General features: G+C 46.4%; 1 non-coding gene across 1 annotated transcript; it reads left to right on the top strand.

Moving 5' to 3' along the window:
• Window positions 1-6175: 6175 nt before the first annotated feature.
• On the top strand, window positions 6176-6247 carry TRNAC-GCA (transfer RNA cysteine (anticodon GCA)). Its single transcript has one exon. It is a non-coding gene; the product is annotated as a tRNA-Cys (tRNA).
• The last annotated feature ends 5903 nt before the right edge of the window (window positions 6248-12150 follow it).

Below are 12150 nucleotides of genomic sequence, written 5' to 3'. Positions count from 1 at the left end.
CTTGAATTTATTTCTTAATGTTGTAGGCCATTGCTCACTGAATATTGTAGTAGACTTGTATTGTAATTGTTGGGGCCCCAAGCCTGTGGGCCCCGGCTCCCGTTTCTCAGGAGAGGAGACAGTAAATTTTCACTTTTATCAGTTTTGGAACGACATTTATTTGTCTAATGTCGACCTTTATCACAACATTTGTACACCTCTGAAGGCAGCTTTCTGCCTCGAGGGATAAAAGTGTTCAATTTTTATGACATTCTTTTTTGAAATGTCTAGGTTTACCACACTGAAAGTAAACACCTTGTTTGTTATTTTCTTTTAAGGCTTTAGACAAAGCTCTAGCAAATAATTGAGCATTATAAATAGTCCCTCCAATACTAACACAAGTTTTAATATATTTATCTAAATTGGCCCCATTGGCCTTTAACGATTTTAACAATTTTTAACAGTCAGCATAAGCATTTTTAAAAGACAATGTTTGTAACAAAATGTTTGAAGCAAGGCCAGCACCCACAATTTTGAAGACAGCATCCTGAAGACGGGCTACGAAATCTGGATATAGTTCATTTGTGTCCTGTAAAATTTTCACAGAGGAAAGGGAACATTTTCCTGTTATCTCTACCTTATTTTAGGCCCTTAAAAACAAAGTCTTGATTTGAGTAAAGGCAACATCATCCAGACCAGCCTGAGCATTAAGAGTAGCATATTGGCCCATGCCTGTGAGTTGTTCCTCAGTGGGTCCAGGGGGATCACACATAATATTTTTCCTAGCCTGTACATGTGCCTTGTTCATTTACCAGCTGTGCAATTGTAACCACTGAGAACGATCAAGAAAAGTCTTCTCTAAAGTCTTTCAGTCTATAGGAATTATCAAATTTTCTGATGAAAAATATCAAGAAGACCAAGGATAAAAGGAGATTGAGGTCCATAGTTAGAAATGGCAGCTTTCATTTCTTTTTAAAAATTTAATTTGTAAGGCATTAAATTGGACATTATTGCCACCATTTGAAAACTAAGCATTAGGAGCAAAAGAAGCACAAATAAATGGAAACAGATCTAGCTCCTTAAAAATTTTTTTAAATTAAAAGTATATATAATAGTACTCATATCTCCAAATATAACGAATCCCAACATATTAATAAGAAAAGGCAAATAACTCAACCAAAAGTAGCAGAACAAAGAAATGACAATAAACCTATATGTCTAACATCATTACTCACTAGGAAATATGTATATTAATACCAAATTGAGAATCATTACATACACAATACAATGGTTAAAATTTAAAAACACAGAAAATATCAAGAGGTAGTTAAGGTGTTAAGCAACTCGAATACTCAATTTCTGTTTGGAGTGTAAATTGGTGGAACCTATGCACCCCTATAATATAACAATTTCCTAGCTGGGGTTATTAATACTATATTAATATTAATAGTTAATATTAATGTGCTCATTTATTGACTATTGAAATACTCATAATATTTTAACAAACAACAAGATATACATATACACTGGTTTTGACATATTAAACAGGTGTTTAGTATAAATTTAAAGTATGTCTGATGTGAACAGGGCTTCAACTTTGCCAAACAAAGGTAAAGATAAGGAAGCCGGGGGGGTTGGAGGCTCTGGAAAATCCTCTTTTAACAGGGCAGAAGGAAAAGAAACAGGGAAAGCTCGCAAAGGTGAATTAGAAGAATATATCTGTAATATTTGTTGAAGCATTTTCATAATACACTGCATGTCAGAATTTCCCTTAGAAGAAGGAAAAGCTGGCTTTTTCTCTTCTCCCCCTTTTGCTACCCCCCCCCATCCTCTGTTATCCTGGCACAAATGGGCTCCATTTCAGATTTATTTTTTTCCCAAATCCTCAGATACCTTTCCTCCTGTGGCTACATCACCACACTCTGAATCAGTCTCAAGTAACTCTAAAGTCTGGTGATAGAGTAACACAAGGTCCACAATTTTAGAGGCATAATATCCCCTAACTGGAGAGCTCTAAGCAGCGTTTTTACTACCTGTAACCATTCTCTGCGATTCAGCTGCACTTTAGTCTGATACTGAAACCAGTAACAATGTTGTTCAACATGGGCAAACAATCACTTCAAAGTCTTTTTCTTTCACTTCTACTCCTATAGACAGCAACAGTCCTTGAAACAGCCGTAAATATTCTGAGGCCAGAGAGATGGAATTCCCCATAATGAAAGCTTAAGAAGGTTCCCCTTAACAATATCTGGGCCTTACCCGCCCCTAGGGGGTTCCCCTTCTTGTTCTCCCCTACTCACCCTTGCTGACCCTGCTCGCTGCGCCACTTGTTGGGGTCCGTGCCGGGGGTGGTGGAGAATGAAAGAACACACAAAAGACAAAGACACACAGAGAACATGGCGGCCGCGCTCAGAGCCTCCGCCTCACTTTATTTATACCCCATAAACCCCACGTCAGCCGAAAGAATGCAATGTAAAACAAACTTTCTTTTTCCAGATGTAACCTTTTACTCAGTTTCTTGTTTCTATGTTCTTTCTTATCTGCCTGCCTTCTTGGCGCCTACGGGAGTTCATTAAAAGTTCAATTGGAGATACTGTCCTTGAGCTCTATCTATTCTCAACATACTGTTTTCAAAGGCCCCTACACTTGGTGACCATGTGTCATGGGTGATTCTCATCTTTAACTCAAGCCCTCAGTAGCATTTTTTTTTCAATTGACATTGGGGCTGTCACTGTTTTTCTGTTGTTTTCTTTGTACTTCTCTGCCACTTTTCCTCAATCTCTTTTGCTGGTTTCTCCTTAACATCCCCATTTTTAAACATTTGAGGGCCCTAGTCTTAGTTCCTAGACCATTTTTCTTTTCACTCACACTTCCTCAGTGATCTCATTCCATCCCGCGGCTTTAATGGGATGATGACCCTCAAATTTATATCTTCAGCTAACTCCTCTCCTTCAAACTCCAGCTTCATTTTTGACATCTCCATTAGACCATTTAACAGACAGATTCAATTTAATACATCACAGATTGAACTCCTGACTTCCACCACCCCTTCAAATTTCATTTCTGCTGCAATGAGAATGGCCATCTCAGAGAATGGCCACCCCATCCCGCTGGGTGGTCAGGACAGAAAACCTTGGCATTATCCTTGACTTTTCCTTTTTTCTCACACCCTGCTCTCAAATCATCAGCAAATCCTGTTCACACTGCTTCAAAATCTATCCAAAATCTGACCACTTCTCATTGCCTCCACCATCAGACAAAGCTACAATCATCTCTCATCCAGGTTATGGCGACGACTTCCTGACCTTGTGTGCCTGCTTCCACACATGTGCCCTAGTGCCCTCAGGCCAGCCAGAGGACAAACTCAGCTTATGTCATTCCTCTGCAAGAAATCCTCCAATCGCTCCCATCTAATCCAGAGTGACAGCCCATGTCCGTACACAGCCTATCCCAACAGCAAGTGAAACAGACATGGGCTCTTGAAACTAGAGAAGTAGATCAAGATGTACAAATGTTCACAGAAGTTAAAAATGGAAAATATAAGAAATACTAGATGGTAAGATGCAGGGATATTATAAGACTATTACTGGGATATCAAAGCAACTGCAGGAGGTAAGGACGTTTTCCTTGAGGAAGTGTTGTTTCAGTCATGGCGTACTGGTAAGGTAAAATATTCATGGTAGTTATTATGCATAAGTAGTGTGTATCCCATTGGGGCTGATGTGAAAAATTCTCTCTCTTGGGTAGTGAGGCCATCCTGCTGGCTTCTTTCAGGGCACCTACTGTCCATTTTAGCCATAGAAGCTGGTGCTGGAGTTTACCTCCTTTGCCCAGCTAAGGCTTCTGCACAGTGAGATAAGGCAGGTAGTGACTCCAGCCCCAGGAAACTCTCACTGATCCCTGTGGTCTCCTCGGGCTGCCTCTGTCTGTGCCTTGTGTGTATTTCACTCTCCAAACCCCTGTTAGGACTCCCTGAGAGAAGATTATTCTAGAGATTCTATTATCTAGACAGTCTACATAGTCCTAGACATGCCCTAGACTGCCATGCTGGGACACCTGGAGCCAGTCTTCACACCATGCTCACCAGAGGAGACAAGTTCTCTTTTATGAAGGTGGAATTTGCCATCACAAAAGAGGCTTGCTGGTCCACTCTCTCCTTCCTTGCTGAGGGCAATATTGCATAGTTTCTGGAAGGTGGGGCAGGGAAATTTGAGAGGAAAATTTGCCCAACTGCCTTCTTTTCATCTATCCTCTTACTTCCTTGGCCCCTTAGGTCTTCTTACTACCTCTGGTTTTGTGAAGAGCCACCCCCTGGGCAAGGTCGGTCATGGCTGGAGTTCCCATGCCATGTGCAATTGTCTATATGCTGGTAAAAGTACTTCAACTATTGCTAACCCTCTAGTCTCCTTACAGTTAGCACATTGGTCTGAGTAATTTATGTAATTTCCCTATTGGAAGCTTAGGGCAATTTCTGGGGGCATTCTAATGTAGGAGGAAGAGGGACTCTGGGCTAGGGCGGCCACAGTGTGCAGTCGATTCCTTGTTGACGTTTGCTCCAGCATGAGCTGCACACCGGCTGGCTGCTTCCACAGGCACACTCAATGCAGGAAGCTATCTCCCAAGGACTGTCACTGACTCTTTTTAGGGCTGTCACAGTGAGACCCAGACTGAGAAGACAGGAGCTCGTCCAGTACTTGGGGTTGTAGGACCATTTCAGGCAGAGGGGCCTTCAGATTCCTCCTTCTCCATACAGGGGCCATTGGAATCATACAAGAGCTGCATTCATTGCTCTCTTTCTTGCTCTTCAGGAGGGCTTCCTAGCAACTGCCCTGCTGCCCCCACCCCAACTCAGCCATAGATGACTTGTCTATTTCTCTTGCCATACATGTGGTTTCATCACTGAGTGGGGGACTTACCCCTTCCTTGATTGTCTTCCCCCAGGTATGACTAGAAGGACCTTTCTCTGCCTTAAACAATGCTGTCACCATCACTTTGACCTTATTGTAAGCCCCAGCTGACTTGGGAGGGCAGCACTGGCATTTTTATTTTCACTGATTCCTGCACAGTTTATAAACCTCCTTGGGCATGGCACTACCCAACTATACTAGGTCCTCACCATCCAAGAGGCCTCTGGGGAGGCTGTAGGTCAGGGTGGAGAAGGCAGGTGTGGAAGAGGGTGCCATGGGACTCAACTCAAGTGTGGCTGAGGGGACGGGGGTCAGGGCCTGGATGCTGGGCACAGGACACAGGCAGCAGGGATGCCCCTGGCCCACTGTGGGTGCCTTTTGCCCTCAGACTCACCACCCCCATCGTGATGTCCCAATCTGGTGGACAGTGGACAACTGCTGTGTTAAAAAAGAGTGACAGCATCAGAGGGGAGGTGCTGAACACCAGTGCTGCCTGGAAGGAACGGCACAGAGGAACTGGATGAGAGAAAACCTGGGAGGATCCGAAGGAGGAGGAGGAATTAGGACAATGCCAGCTGCAGGAGGCAGAGAAGACTCCTGGGGAATGTTTTACCAATTTCTCTCTTTTAGTTTTAACCACCCAGACGGCTCAGTACCTGGAAGGCTGGAAACATGGACATTTGAGTTATCACGTGTGTAAATCGGAAAAAAGAAGATTCCCCCACCCACTCCCTAGTCTCTTCACCTGCTCCCGGGGGTTACCATTAACTATTGGTCTATTATCATTCTTTTTTATGGCCACATGGTATTCCATGGTATATATGTGCCACATCTTTGTAATACTGAGTATTATTATTTAAGTAACTTTCTTTTACAAAAGCAATTTGCTTATCGCCTGGCAAATTATCATGAACAGTATTTTATGTCAAATACAAGCCCCAGACACAGGCACTGGGCCTCCTGTCAGTGCATGGGAAGGTGGCATCACCTGATTAGAGTTCTGTCCCCAGCCTAGCACGCCTCACATGATGCTCAACAACTGCTACTGTCTAAGAGAATTATCTGGATGACTTGAAGGGTCTCTCCAGTTATAAAGGTCAACAAGGCCACCAGGGTGTCCTCAACCAGGTGCACACAGAAGTGATAGGAAAAGAAGTGTTAGTGACAGGAGGGAGGCCAGAGTTCAGAGAAACAGAACTGGCCTGGACGTCCCAACCTGCAGAGCTTAGTCTTGTTCTTGGTGTGTCGACACATGAAAAGGGTGTTAATTACACCAGTTCCCCAGGCCTGGGGGTATAGCTCAGAGGTAGAGCATTTGACTGCAGATCAAGAGGTCCCTGGTTCAAATCCAGGTGCCCCCTACCCTGTTTTAATCACCAAAGTGGGTCCTGGATCACATGTTCCTCCCAATCCACCCTGGGGAAAAATGACACAGCCTACCTAATCTCTGACCCACGGCATATCTGAAGGGCAGACTCAATAGTCCTCATGTGATTTTATGGACTTTCAAGTTTGTAAGGCACAGACCCCTGCCTCCTGTAGCCCTCTGAGTACCACTGTCCCACTTTCCAGAGTTGTTCAGAATCCCCCCATTAAGATCCATGTGATCCCCAAGAGAGGGCTGAGCCGTGTCTCTAAGACCTGCTGTATCCTCCCAACAGCACCCAGCTTGGGCTGTGACACAGGAGAACGTGAACCAGTGGCAACATCACGCCCACCTCCAATGGGCATGAGAAATCAAATGAGCATATATTTCTGGGCTCATTGTGCTGCACCCTGGACTTTGGCTGTTTGTCCCCAGGTTCTCGATTTCCCACCTGGGGCTGCTGCAGACTCATACCCTGGCCCACCCAGACCATGAACTGGGGGCGAGAAAGATTCTGGAAGGCTCTGGGAGACTATGGGCAAGGAGTGGGATGATGGAGGAAGTTAGCTGGGACTTCCCAAGGACTGACCGGACCCCATCAGCCTCTTCTCTCTCCTCCATGCAGACAGATACAGATCATGGGCTCCAGCAAGGGAAAGGAAGCTGGAATCAGATTCCGAAATCAGTAAGTAAAAATAAGAATAGGCAGAGGGCACCCCGATTGGAACCTTTTGGTCAGTCCTCTAAGGCTCATCTCATTATTATCTGATGAAAATCTTGTAGTCTGTCGCTGAGGATGTCAGCGCAAAAGCCATGGCTGCTCCATGGAGGGCCTCTGGATTGACCTAAAGCTGCTTCCCCTGCTGGCCTGTCCACTGCAGCACTGGGCATGTGTGGTCATGAGAGCACATTTGCTTGCAGGAAAATAAAGGCTCATAGGCTCCACTCAGACCTCCTGAATCAGAATGCTGGGAGTGGGGCCAAGGTGCTGTTTTTAACAAGCTCCTCAGATGATCCCAATGGAAAGTCAGATTGGGAACCGCCACTTTAGCTTGGTGCGCCATGTTATAGGCTTGAAGAGAGGTCATAATTAAGAAACATGCCGGAGCACACACGTCTGAGTAATAAAAGGGTTGTGACCAAATTCCACATGGCTGGTCTTGGGCTCTTTCTATTCACCCAACCCTGGGCAAGACATGACCAGGCCTGCTGCCCCCTCTGCTCCCACTCCCCATCTGCTGAGCCCTCGACAGGCCCAACGAGATGCCCTGTCCCCAGAAATTACCCAACTGACTTCCAGTTGAAAGTCTAGCACTAAGAGACACTAAATTTGCACCATGGACCTCTTAACCTGCAGGCAAATGCTCTTCCTCTGAGCCAGAAACCCACCTCAGATGAGTTCCCAAAGGACACTGCTTAAGGATGTGGCCTGCCCAGGGGAGGGATCCTCCTGAAACCCGCAATAGTTTCTGTTTACTCCAGGTCAGGTCCCATGTCCTGGCAGACCTATCTCACACCAGCCAACCCTCTCTGGCCATTGGCTCTGTCCCTCTCCCACTGACCCCTCATTTGAGTCCCAGAGCCTCCTCTGTACTGTGTGGTCCGTTCTCCTCCTTCTGTCTCAAGCTGAGTGCATGACCTTTGACATTGCTTCTTGCTGGAATGATCATCCACTACATCTCTCCTTCCTTTGCCTCTTTATTATTGCACATTTATTCTAAAATCAACCCCCCTCCACCCCACACTCACCCTCACCCTTTAGACCATGGCTAGATTTTGCTGCTGTGGCTGCTGCTTCCTCCTCTTCCTCCTCCTCCTCCTCTTCTTCTTCTTCTTTTTATGGAGCTTGTTCTGTAGCCCAGGATGGAGTACAATGGTGTGATCTCTGCTCACTGCAACCTCCGCCTCCTAGGCTCAAACTATTCTCCTGCCTTCGCCTCCCAAGTAGCTGAGATTACAGGCATGCACCACCACATCTGGCTAATTTTTGTATTTTTAGTAGAGACATGGTTTTGCCATGTTGGCCAGGCTGGTCTTGAACTCCTGATCTCAGGTGATCTGCCTACCTCGGCCTCCCAAAGTGCTGGGATTACAGACGTGAGCCACCCTACCTGGCCCTTTTTTTCTATTTTCTACCTTTTCCTCCTCTTTTATCCCAAGGCCAAATTCAAGGCCTTGGACTGCAGGGCTGACCCTAGGGGAGGTGGAAGCTGCCCTCCTGGTGAGCAGCCCAGTTGTCTCAGAAGGCGTCACTCAGCAGGTCAGCACACATGAGGGACAGGGAGTGGGCGTAAGCCTGCCTGTCTGGGGATCCAAAGCCCACGCCTAAAGGAGCTTCTGGACTGGGAGGAGGAATCCCTCCCTCCAGTGGCTGAGCCACGGCCCCAGGCACGTCAGAACACAGGCAAACCGGGCACCTTCCCTGACAAGACACATCCACAGGGAAACATGGTGTCTGTCCCTTGCTATAGTCAAAAGCCACGTAGATTCCAGACTTGTGGCACAGGGGTCCCGATGGGTGGGAAAGCCCCTAGATATTTTCTGTTACTACACTGAGTGGGCAGCTTTGGCATTTGGTGGGCAGGGGCCAGGGCTGCTGGGCGTTCTGTGAGACGCTTCATCAGCTGGGAGAGGAGGCTGCTTTTGCTGTCATGGAGATTTGGCAGAGTCTGGAGTTTGTTTGGATTTTTGTTGTGAAGTCTCCACATCTTCTCGTAAATTCTCTCTACAGTTCTTAGATTGCTGTTCTTTCCTGAAAAATGCCCCAGCCTTCACACGAGAGCCCAGGAAGGCTGTGCATTTAACTGAATGTAGCAACTGCAGGATCCAATTTTGCCTCTGGTTTTCTGCTATGTCACGCGGGAGCCTTAGAGAAGATTCTCTCAGCATAATGCTGGAAGCTCTAGGAGCCCTTCCATGAGTTGCATGGAGAAGCCGGGCCTTTGCTCTAGCCTAGTAGTTCTCCATGCATTAGTATCGGCCCCCTACCTACAGCTTCTCCTGTTTTATGGCAGCTGGGTCTCTTGCCCTCAGTGGGCTCCATTTCAGCCAATCACAGGCACCAGTGTATGTAGCTCTTCTGCTGTTGTGAGCCCTGGTCTGCTGGATTCCCATCCAGGAAGAACCAGCTGGATTTTTATTGACTTCAGTACAACCAGATCTGACAATTAACTCCAGTGTCCTCCCACATACCCATTTCTCAAGGATCGCTTGCTTGCAGATCACACCTGGTACCAATTTCTGTTCTAGTCACAGACACAGGCACACAACTAGAACCTGACTTTGTCTAATGGAAACAGATGAAACCATTGCTGACAGTACCAGGAGCTCAAAGCACTGACGGGAAGGTGTGAACTTAGAATCACAGCAAAGTCATGGCAGAGAGTGTGCTGGCCAGGGGTCACTGCAGCCCTGCCGGATGCTGGCTGCAGCCACCAGCCCTGGTGCTAGACCAGAGCTCTGCCGTCGTGGGATGCAGTTTATCAGCCCCACCTTGCACATAGTCCACATTCAACATCTGAGCAGGCCCTTACCACCCGAGGTCGAGGCAGGAATATTTGGCACACCTATTTGATGCAGCATGTTGCAGAGCTATGCTTTCCTCCAAGACTCACATTATTTTGGGTTCCTAAAGTCATATAATAATACAAACATCCACCTCAAGCCACAAGAGAGGGACTGAGTCAGCACCAGAGGGCTGGGTGGCAGCGCCCATTGCCTTCCTTATAAGTTTTCAGAACAGCTGGCTCAGGGGATAAAAGCATAAGAGCCAGGGGACAGCTGGATTTGAGCCAGGGACCTCTTGGTCTGTAGTCAGATACTCTACTCCTGAGCTACACTTTCTCTCTGCTGTAACTTAGGTTTAGCATATTGACCACTGTGGCCTCACCCACAGACTCCAGCACACTGTAACTTCCATTTGCTGCTCTTAGTCTACCCCGGGCACCCAGCAGATTGATCTCACTACACACTGCCCCTTTGGGCCATGAGCTCACCCTGTCCTGTGCTTCCTGTGAACTCCAGAAGTCTCCTCTGCCCTGACCTGAGGTTTCCCTCCCTCAGTACCCATCTGGGGTTACCACCACTTCCCTCACCCCAGGACCACTGGATGCACTTTCGGGTTTCTCTACCATGTACTCCTCTGCGGTCTTCTTCCCTCACCCTATGGCCAAGACTTGGCAGAGTCTGCAGAGACTTGCTTGACACTGCGGGAGACATTTGTCCAGAAAGGCTGCCATCTCCATGCTAGGCCGGGATGCAGCCCCGTCTCTCACAGGAGGCCCCACGCTGGCAGGTCAGCACAGCTGGGGAGGCACCAAGCCTGGATACCTGGAGGACTTAAAGACTAGGCTCTAAGGGCCTCTGAACTAAGGACCCTCTCTTTGTCCTGCCCAAGCCCCTGGCCTCCCTGGCAGCAGGACAGACTACACTGAAGAATGTGCACCTTTTCTCTGGCAGGCACACCTGTAGTGATGGATGCCACTCCCAGACCATCCGAGCACCTAAGACACCTGATGGATGCCAGGATCACAGCCACCCCAGGGGCTACTGATGATGTGGCAAAGATCTGTTAGGAATGGATTCAATAATTCTTATTACACAGACAAGCTCCCTGTGAGAAAGAAAGAGTGACAGAGAGAGAGAGAAAGAAAAAGAAAGAAGAGAGGAGAGAAAATGAAAGAAAAGATGAAAGAAAGAAGAGAAAAAGAGAAAGAAAAAAAGAAAGAAGAAAGGGAGAGAGAAAGAAAAAAGAAAGAAGGAAGAAAAGAAAAAAAAATACTACTTTTCTTGAAAATCTCATGTCAGTATCTCCTGGCCTCTTGTTGAGTACATTATAGATTCTCAACAAATGCTTGTTGACTTAAAAATACATGGAACATTTAGGAAACACAAATAAAAATCAGGAAGAAAACAAATAATCCTATAATCTCACCAGTAAAATAACTCCTGTTCAGAGTTTGGTATCTATTCTTCCAAACTTAAAACGCACAGCCCTGGGCAGAGGACTGAAGTGCTTGCTGCTGCAGGGTTGACCCAGGCCCAGCTTCTTGGTGCTTTCCCGTCAGCTCCCTTTCTATTTGGAGCTGTCTTTCTTCCTTACCAGTGTCCCCTGTCCTGTTCTGTAAGCATAAGAATTTTGAATTTAACAGCAGGCATATCCCTGAATTCATCTTCCTTTTATATCAAAATTATTGTAATTCTTTAAAAGGTGGTGGGTACTCTCATACGGGGCTGCTGGGATGAACTGCAATTGGAGTATCTTTTCTGGAAGGCTGCTTGGCAATAAAAATGTTTAAATATCTGCATTTGCTTTGTCTCATATGAGTGTGCAAAAACGTACATACATGGCTGGTCATTGCAGTGCTCTTTGTGAAAATGAAAACTGCATAGATACACATTCTGTGTAGGTGCTGAGAACTCCATGAGAAGACCATTTGAATGGACACTGTGTGTGGCTCTGCAGGCTATGAAGGCAGCCATTGCCACCCAACATGTGGTGGTCAAGGGCAACTTCTAGCCTCTTCCCCTTCATCCTCAATTTGAATTAAGAGAATTCATTTTAGCTGTAGCGTCTTTCACTGGTTGACAAAGATATGCAATTAAAATGGTTTTCAAAGATGCCAGAGCTCCAGGAAATAAAGTGCTTCTAAATAACGTATTGAAGGGGTTTTCTCCTAACCATTGTGTTAGTGGAAGCTACGGGGCTGGGAGGGAGGGAATGTCACATGAATTTAGTACATTTCACCTTTCCAGTCTTTTCAAGTCTAGAGTTGGCCAGGCACAGTGGCTCATGACTGTAATCCCAACACTTTGGGAGGCTGAGACGGGCAAATCACGATGTCAGGAGTTCGAGACCAGCCTGGCCAACAGGGTGAAACCCTGTCTCTACTAAAAAAT

Source organism: Macaca thibetana, chromosome 3 (assembly GCF_024542745.1).
Source record: "Macaca thibetana thibetana isolate TM-01 chromosome 3, ASM2454274v1, whole genome shotgun sequence".
Classification (NCBI taxonomy): Eukaryota; Metazoa; Chordata; class Mammalia; order Primates; family Cercopithecidae; genus Macaca; species Macaca thibetana.
The sequence above is the reverse complement of the archived record's forward strand: the minus strand, read 5'-3'. Positions and strand labels throughout refer to the sequence as shown.